The sequence below is a fragment of the Carlito syrichta genome, unplaced genomic scaffold (assembly GCF_000164805.1).
Source record: "Carlito syrichta isolate Samal-C Ts95f unplaced genomic scaffold, Tarsius_syrichta-2.0.1 Scaffold302587, whole genome shotgun sequence".
In the NCBI taxonomy this organism is placed as follows: Eukaryota; Metazoa; Chordata; class Mammalia; order Primates; family Tarsiidae; genus Carlito; species Carlito syrichta.
Genome location: NW_007246683.1, coordinates 156831 through 166229, shown reverse-complemented (window position 1 = coordinate 166229; position 9399 = coordinate 156831). Strand labels below are relative to the sequence as shown.

Sequence of the window (9399 nt, the reverse complement as noted above, 5' to 3'; positions counted from 1 at the left end):
ACACAAGTACTTATGAGCAGACACAGTACCTGATCCAACACCACAAGGCAAATCTACAGCCATCATAGGCCTGGAGGACAGAGGCTAGGTGGGGGAGGACAAGCTAGGCTGCTCCTCTGGGGCTGCCCTGTCACCCGCCCTGGCCTTGTCGGGCAAGAAGAGAGAGCTACCCTGACAGTTGCTCTGCTCCCTGGTCTGGGCAGCCACAGGGCCTTGTGAGTCCACAGAAGGGCCAGGCCTAACTCCTGGGGGACACTTGAGAAACAGGACCATGCCAGCTGCCGAGTGGCTGCAGGGCCATCCATGGGCTCTGCTGTTGGGCATGGCTTTGGCTGGGCCAGGAGTGGGAGGTGAAAACAGATGTGTGGAGGCATCCCCCAAATGTGCAGTACAGCCTACTGCCAGGGTAGAAGGAGACTGTGACCTGGCACATGAAGCCTGTGGGCTCTGACCTGTCCTGCGGGCACGACAGAGCATGAGGCACCTTCCAAGTCAGCACAGTTCTTACGGAGCTCATAACAAAAACAAAGGACCCTCTGTCCCTTCTCCAAGAACAGCAGCATGCTTCAGCAGATTGATGTCAGGTGTTTTCTGTTGTGTGAAAACCTCTGCACTCGCTCCACCAGGTACACCATCAGTTTGTCCGAGATGCCAGGGCAGGACTCCTCAGCCAGGCTGAAGGCGTTCTCCAGCTCCTCCAGTGCCCCACACTCCCACCACTCTGCTTGTGCTTCTCTTTGAGCGATCTGAAGGCCGGCCAGACCATTGTAGACAGGCACTGGGACCTCAACTGCCTCTTGACAGACTCTGCAGGCTTCTGTGAGCCATGCAGGGCTGTCCCCTTGTGCAGCTTGCTGTGTGGACTCAGCCGGATGGTGGTGGGGAATGTCCAGATGGGACCCTGCTCCCCATCCTCAGCCTCGCCATTGATGTCAGATTCCTCAGAACTGGATTCCTCGCCATGCCCCTCTGACTTCCAGCACTTGTAGCGGTCAACGAGCTCTATGAGGAAAGAGGTCTTCTTGGTGTAGCGCGTGATAAACGTGTGCTTCAGCAGCTCCTTGGCAGTGGGCCGGAATCGGGGGTCCTTGTTGAGGCAGGCCTCCACAAACTCCTTAAGAGGCTTGCTGTGAGCCGGGCTCGGTGGCTCCGCCTGTAATCCCACGCCTTTGGGAGGCTGAGGTGAGTGGATTGCCTGAGCCCGCAGGTTCGAGACCCGCCTGGGCAGCAAGACCTCATCTCTACAATAAATCAAAAAATCAGCCGGGCGTGGTAGCGCATGCCTGTAATTCCGGCTACTTGGAAGGCTGAGGAGGAAGGATCGCCGGAGCCCAGCTGGTCGAGGCTGCGGTGGCCGGGAGCGGCCACTGTACTCCAGTCTGGGAGACAGAGTGAGACTCCAACTCAAAAAAACAAAAAAAACAAAAACAAAAGAGGCTTACTGTGGTGGCCCTCCAGTGTGGGTGGGCAGTTCTTGGGAATCAGGAACAATACTCACATGGGGTGAAGGTCAGAGTTCAGGGCTCCCCTTTGGCCAGTTCAATGGCAGTGATCCCCAAGGACCAGATGTCAGCCTTGAAGTCGTAGGCGGACTGCTTGATGACCTCAGGTGCCGTCCAGAAGGGGGTGCCCACAAATGTGTTCCTCTTGATCTGGGTGTCCATGAGCTGCCCCGCCACCCCGAAGTCTGCCAGCTTCACATCATCCTGCTCTGAGAGCAGCACGTTGGCAGCTTTGATGTCTCAGTGGATCTTGTGTTCAGAATACAGATAATCCAGGCCCTTCAGAATCTCCCACAGGATCATGGCGATGTAGGTCTCCTCCAGGGGCCCGGTTTAACCAGGTCCAGTGCAGACCCACCATCCAGGTACTCCATGATGATCCACAGCTTGGTGCTCTTCAGGTAGGAGCCAAAGTAGCGGGTGATGTCGGGGCCGTCACATTGGCTGAGCACGGTGATCTCCTGCTGAATGTCCTCGATCTCGTCCTCTGCCTCTTCCAGGTCAATGATCTTGATGGCCACCATCTCCTTGGTGTGGTTGTCAGTGCCCTCGTACACCTCCCCGAATGAGCCCTTGCCAATGCGGTAGAGCTTGGTGAAGAGTTCTTCAGGATTCATTCGAGAATGGTGGCTGGCAAATCCCCTGAGGTGAGCCATGGCCGCACTACCCTCAGACCATCCATCTGCAGCTTCAGAAGGCATCTGGATCCCACCGGGAGGCTCGGAACCCGTTCACTCACACTACTCGCGTCAGTCCACTCCGGGGGGCTCCACCCCAGCCTCCCCTGGCCCGCTCCGCAGCATCCGCGAAGGTTCCCACCCACAGCCCCCGTTCGCCCGGGGAAGCCGGGCCTTCCAGCCCGTGAAACAGCGGCAGCGGCAGCCCATAATAATTTTTTTTAAGGGACAAGGTATTGCTATGTTGCCCAAGCTGGTCTTGAACTCCTGGGTTCAAGGGATCCTTCTGCCTCAGCCTCCTGAGTAGCTGGGACTCCTGGCTTGAGCCACCATGCCTGGCTAAGTTGATTTTTTGAAAAAGACATTTATCCCAAGCAATATCACCCATTTGAAATGTTAGTTTTATGTTTCTAAGATATTTTGAAATAAATACATAACTAGTAAAATTTTGAGTGTTTTTATCCTCTTCTACTTAAAATCACCTTTCTTTTTACCTGGATATAGTCCTTGCTGTGAATTTGTTTTGGTTTTAGCAGAGGATCCAATATGATTAGTTGGATTTGGCCTCCTTTCTTTCCTCTCACACTGAGCAAAATCATTATCCATCAGTGACTTCCAGATAGTTTTGTCAGTGACCACATCAAAAGAAAATATATTTTACATTGCACTCACATGCTAGTAGCTAAAGTAAAAGTTTTACAAGACATGACTTATCTCTCCACTCTTTTAATCTCTCTCTCTTTATTATATTTTATTTTTTGAGCTGAGGTCTCACTCTGTTGGGTACAATGGCACAGTCACAGCTCACTGAGGCCTCAACTTCCTGGGCTCAGGCGATCCTTCTGCCTCAGCCTCCTGCATACCTGGGACTCCAGGCACAGGCCACCTGCTCAGCTAATTTGATTTCTTTTTATTAAATGCCGAATTAGACTCACAAATTTACTATCATGACTCATTCATTAATGGGTCTTGATTTATAATTTCAAAGCTCCTCATCTAAATGATGCCTTCTACCACATTATTAACATTGGCCTGGCCACCAACACCTGTGGGTTTTTTAAATGTGGGTAATGGGACATGCTGAACACATTCTATAGTCAACCTTGACTGGCCACTCTTCCACCCTCATCTTCCTGAAGGCTTCTGGCCTGTGGTCAGAAAAATGCAGCCCCCAACTCAAGTCCACCCTTTCTAACATCTTAACACTTCTTCAGTAGTAAATCTGCTACATCAACTCACAGGCAGGTAAATCAGTGGGCAAGGATGATTTTCCAAAACAGACGACTCACCAACTGTCCTTAAAATTTTTTCCACTGTATTTGGGGGTTGTCTGGATGACATTGATAGCTATGCCCAGGAAGCTGATTTCAATTTCTTGATCGCCAAAACTGCATCAAAGGATCTGCCAGGGCCCTACCATATAGTCCTAAATTTCAGTTATCAGTAGCCAAAAGGGTGACTCAAGAACTTGAGCCTTTGATTAATACTGCTGTATTTGAAGCTTACGGAGTGAGTTAGATTTGGAGATATCAGGGTCAAATCATGGACTCAGCCTAACTCTATCCCATTCATTCCCAGCTGCCCATGTCTACTCATACTTCAAGGCCCAGCTCAGATGTCATCACCAACACAAAGTCCATCCTGATGGTGCCGGTGGAAACCACACCTTCCTTTGAACTGTCAAGGGTCTTCAGTGGTAACTCTCTGAGAAAATATTCCCCATTCTCCTGAATTATCTCATTCAATGTATGAGGGGGGATCCCCCAAAGTGGAATTTATTTATTAAAAATTGTGTGCTTAGTCTTACATGTTTAAACATCATTTACCTTCAAAATACTCTCCGTTTGATGCAACACACCTATTGACATGCTTTTTCCACTGCTCAAAATAGTTTTTTGAATTCATCAATTGTGATGCCTTTTAGTGCTTCTGCCATTTTTTGATTCTCCTCTTCCACATTGGGAAAACATTTTCCTTTGAGGACTTTTTCCATCTGGGGAACCAAAAAAAAGGCAGTCAGGGTGAGATCGGGTGAATAGGGAGGGTGGAGCATGGGGATCATGCCAAACGCTGTCTCTCGCAACAATGCTAGCTGGTACCCCGATGCTGATGGGTTGCTAGAACACTTACCTGGGTGGGGGGTGGGTGGGTGGGAAAGCCTGTACTACAAGGAGCCTGCCCTCCCAAAGACAATCTCAGATTTTTGGGGGTCCCTTCTTGTATCCTACTCTACACCACTCTTGTGACCTAGTGGCCAGGGACCATGAGTATATTCTTCATCCTGGAATCTCCAAGCTGCCTAGTCCAGTCTTTGCTTTTGGTTTGCTTTTGGTAATCACTGAATAAGTAAAAGATGCAGTTGCTAAGTTGCAATGTTTTAAATATGGGAGGTCTGGGCTCAAGTCCTGGTTTGGTTATTAACCTATGGTGTGATCTTGGCCAACTAGCTTGACCTTTCTGGACCCAGCTGTCACTAAGGGAATCGAACTATGTCATCTCTAAGGTTCTGTCATAGTCAGCCTCCAAGACAGCCCCCAGTGATCTCATTTCCTGTCATCACTCCCCCTTAATGGGATAGTTGGTAAGTCACTTCTGATATTGGGTTATTAAAGGCACTGTGGCTTCCTTCCTGGTCGTTCACGCTCTACTTTTTTTTTTTTGAGTCAGGGTCTCACCCAAGCTACAGGGCAGTGGCATGATCATAGCTCACCACAGCCTCAGCCTCCTGGGCTCAGACAATTAATTCTTTCACCTCAGCCTCTTAAGTAACTGAGACTATAGGCACTCACTACCATGCCTGACTAATTTTTTTTCTTTTTTTGTAGAGATGAGGTCTCTCTATGTTGCCCAGGCTGGTCTTGAACTCCTGGGATCAAGCAATCAATCCTCCTGCCTTGGCCTCCCGAAGGGCCAGGATTATAGGTGTAAACCACTGCACCTGGCTCTCTCTACTTTGGATCACTCATTTTGGGAAAAGTCAGATGCTGTGTCATGGGCAGCCCTGTGGAGAGATCTAGGCAGTGAGGAACTGAAGCCTCTAGCCAACAGCCTGCGAGGAAGCAAGAGCTGTCAACAGCTGTGTGAGTGAGGTTGGCCGTGGATTCACCAGCCTCAGTCAATCCCTGAGATGACTGCAGCCCTGGCCACTGCTTGACTGCAACCTCATGAAAATCTGAGCCTGAACAACCCAACTGAGCCACTCCTGGATTCCAGACCCTCGGAAAATGTGAGATAATAAATATTTGTTGATTTGAAGTCATTTGTCATACAGCAATAGATAACTAATACAGATTCCTTCTGACTCTAATTCTATAAAACCTAAAATTCTATAAGGTTGAAGTCCCTGAGATATAGCTAGTGTGTTCAGGGAAAGCCTGATTTACAACAATTGCCAGTCTTTTCCCTCCCGCCCCCCAACCAGAATCATAAAGAGATAATACAAAATATGTCAAAATATATTTTGAAATAACAATATTTATTTTATTTGTTTTTATAAGAGTTCCCAAAGCTTTGTTGATTTTGCTTCACTGGATCTTTTATTTCGCAAATGAAGGTGGAAATCCAGACAAATTAGGTGATTGGAATAATGCAAATGTGCCTCACTTTCACAATATTTGCATTTCCTCCGCACTGAATAAAAATGAGGTATGGGCTCACTTTATTTTGCTCCAGCCTCATCGTGAAAAATTTGTCTTGAGTGGTGGTAATACTGCACATTTCTTCCCAGGCAGCCCTGGGTCCAGGGAAGTCTCAGGGGAGGAGACAGTGCAGCTTGCTAAGTCACCTCCAGAAAAAACAATGGAAGGTTGGAAAGAGACAGCTGGATAACGGGGCTACCACGTATTAAGGGAAGACCAGGATGAGAAGTGACAAGGAGTGATTTTCTGCTGAAAATGAGACCATGGCCCATGATGGGGGGATGGGAAGAAAATTAAATCATGGAGGGTTAATTAGGGGGTCCGTGTCTCCCCTGCGGTGGGCATGAGCCCTGGTGACTCCCCAGATGAGTCAAGCACCTGATGGCTTCAGGCACTGTTGACAAGGAAATCAAGCATTTGGGAAAATGGTAAGAAGGAGCTGGGAAGGAAAGAAGTGTGCTGAGACCTATGAAGCCCATGTGGAGGACAGGTGACTGTTCTGCCCACTATAGGTCCCTCAGGGTAGGTTTGTTGAAAGAACGGAAGAGCATGTGAAAAATGGAATTAGGAAAAGAGGCATGGTTGGACAGGAGATTATTCTGGGAGATTAAAAAATTGTGCTTCTCTGATAACATCTGCTTTATCCAACAGGATTTTAATGCAATATTTTCTTATTTAAGCAATATTGTCATTTAGAGAAACCCTTCTTGAAGTTATTAATTGCCTTTAGGAGCAAAAAGATCTAAACTGGGAGTGGTGGTGTGCACCTGTACTCTCAGCTATTTGGGAGGCTGAGGCAGGAAGATCCCTTAAACCCAGGAGTTTGAGGCCAGCCTGGGTAGCATAGAAAGATATCATCTTTAAAAAAGAAGATCTAAACAATCTTAACCAGATTAGTATTTGGGAGCCTTTTGGGATTATTATAGAATAAAGGAGAAGTATGGGTGAAGCATAAGATGTGTGAGGCTAGAGTGCAGAGAGAGAAGCTGACAGGATTCCTGTCCTGAAGGTCAAGTCTTCCAGGGGACTTAAGACCACAGAGTTCCTTGACTGACTGCAAACCTATTGATTTCAGCAAACCTGGCCCCTTCACCAAGATGCTTCCAACAGATCGCTTTGAAATTGTTAGACCACATGGAGCTAAACACACTTCCATGTGAGCATTTCCGTTGTTAACGGAATGAAGACTTGCTTGGGGAGTGAATAGCAAAAATAAATAAATAAAGATAGACATACGGTAGTAGGGAATGAATAATTCTGGAAGACAAAGGAACTCAGGGTGGTTTTTTTCGCAGTGTACTAAAGAGCAGTTTTTCTCTTTATGTTTGTATACCACGTGAGGATTACTTTTTCTGCAGCCAAGTGCTTGGATGGATGTGAGAATAGATGTGAAAGTGTCTCGAGTCCAATAAACTGTTGTTTTCCTGGTGACAGTAGCACAGCACTTCACTTATTGTCACCACATAACTATCAGGACAGGAGGAAGCAAATGTCATTGATGTTCTGCAACAAGACCAAGCCACAGAGTTTTCGATAACTTGCTCACTGTGACAAGATGAGTCAGGGTGAGTCATGGGGTGACAAGTACCAGGAGATCTTGGGTCCTAGACATGCTTTTTCCACTGAAATCACATTGGGGTTTGACAAGAGGGATCTTGGTGAGGGGCAGAAAAAGATCCCCAAACAGTCAAGTCTTCACGTGGCAAAAAAAAGATCCCCAAACAGTCAAGTCTTCACTTAGGATGCTGGCCAGACATGGCTATTGGGTCAGGTGGAGACTTGGTCATTTTCTCAGTCACTGATTAGACATGAGGCACAAGAGACCTAGGGCTGGTCCTGGGGAGGGAATAGGTAATATCTGAAATAATAGCCAAACTCCTCTAGCCCTTTCCATCAGCTGGGCAATCCATACCACTTAGGAAAGAAAGACTCAGAAAAGCTGAGACACAAGCATGGGTCTTAGCCTTTCCAATGTTTCGGTCTTGGGGGTCATGGAAGGAACTGTGTTATGCAGCAGATCCTGGAGAACACCCCTGCAGAAAGAACATAGCTTTTGGCCCTTCATCCTTGGCCCCCAGACCAGAAAAGACTCCTCCCACTTGGCAGAGTGGATGAGTTGTCAGAAAGGCCAGGAGTTGAGTGGTGGTTCCCAAAGAAGGGCTCCTGTGCCCTTGTTCCCTTGGGTCCTACGCTGGGTAGAGAAACCCCTAGGGAAGCTGCCTTGTTTCAAAGGACAGGGGACTGGCCTGGGAAGGTGGCAAGAGTCCAGAGGAAAAATATGTCTTTGCAGTGGATCTAGGCAGAATGGCCGTGATAGACTCACAGGCAGTTGTCCTGTTAAGGGAGCAGCAGAATGTTTTCTGTGCATCTAAGAGGCTTGGTTGTATTATTAAATGTACTTAATCGATTTTCAAGCAGCTATCCTCTCTTCTGAAACGCACTGGATTTAGAAACACACTTACATAGCAGTGTGATTTTTAAAAGTTGGTGCATATGTCAAGTTTTCAGCCTACTGCTTTAAAATACATATTCTAATAAATTGAAACATAGTATGTGCAACTAACACTCCAGTTGCCCAATAGCCAAGGGGAGATGCCAGGACAGTGGAAAGGCGTGTGTAAGGCCATGAGCTCCCTGGAGGTGCCCTGCAAAAACCATTCTTCAGGGCCTGTTGAACTACTACTGGCATGGGCTTTTTGTTCTGATTTATCCAGAAATTTACAATGGAGCAAATATGGTTGTGTCCATGCCACAGAATTTAGGGTAGTTAAGAAATATCTCTATGATCATCTCACCCAATTGCCCATCACTGCTAGTCATTTACTTACAGTAAAGGAAGTCATAAAAGAATGAATGAATCCTACTGTCATTCACACCATCATCTCTTAGTACATGTAGTCAAGCCATCATCAACAGATGTGAGGATGAGGTGAAGACCCGGAAATACTGTATATGGTATATGTGAGTCAAGGATGTCCAAGCACTAACCCAAAAGGCAGGGCAGCCTAGGAATCGCTCAATCCTATAAATAATACCTGAGACAAATGCCCCTGGGGCCAGCTTGTGTCTGAAGTAGCACCAACTTGCCTGTCTACATAAAGTGGTTTTAGTAACTTGTGGATAGCAAAGGAAACAAATTGGCCAATTTGGTCCCAAGTGAATTTTGAGTTTCCTAAATAGGCTTTTATTGAAGTGTGGCAGGGTACAAACCCTAAGTATACTGCTCACATGACCACAAAGCGAACACACCCTTGTTCCAGCACCAAGATCAAGGAACAGAAGATCATTAGCACCCAGAAAGTTCTCCCACATTGACCCTCCCAGGCACTGCCCTTTCCTTTTAAAACCGTAGACTGGTTTAGCCAGTGTTGTGGGAAAATGTAGTATGCATTCTTATGTATGTGACTTCTTTCATTCCACATAGTAGTGTTATTTGTGTGTGTGTGTGTTTTTTTTTTTTTTAGTTGGAGTCTCACTCTGTAACCCAGACGGGAGTGCAGGGGCCGCTCCCGGCCACCGCAGCCTCGACCTGCTGGGCTCCGGCAATCCTTCCTCCTCAGCCTTCTGAGTAGCCGGAATTAC

General features: G+C 47.2%; 1 pseudogene; it reads right to left on the bottom strand.

Annotated features, from left to right (window-relative positions):
* Positions 1 to 566: 566 nt before the first annotated feature.
* Positions 567 to 2158, bottom strand: LOC103259297 (annotated as a pseudogene).
* Positions 2159 to 9399: the final 7241 nt, after the last annotated feature.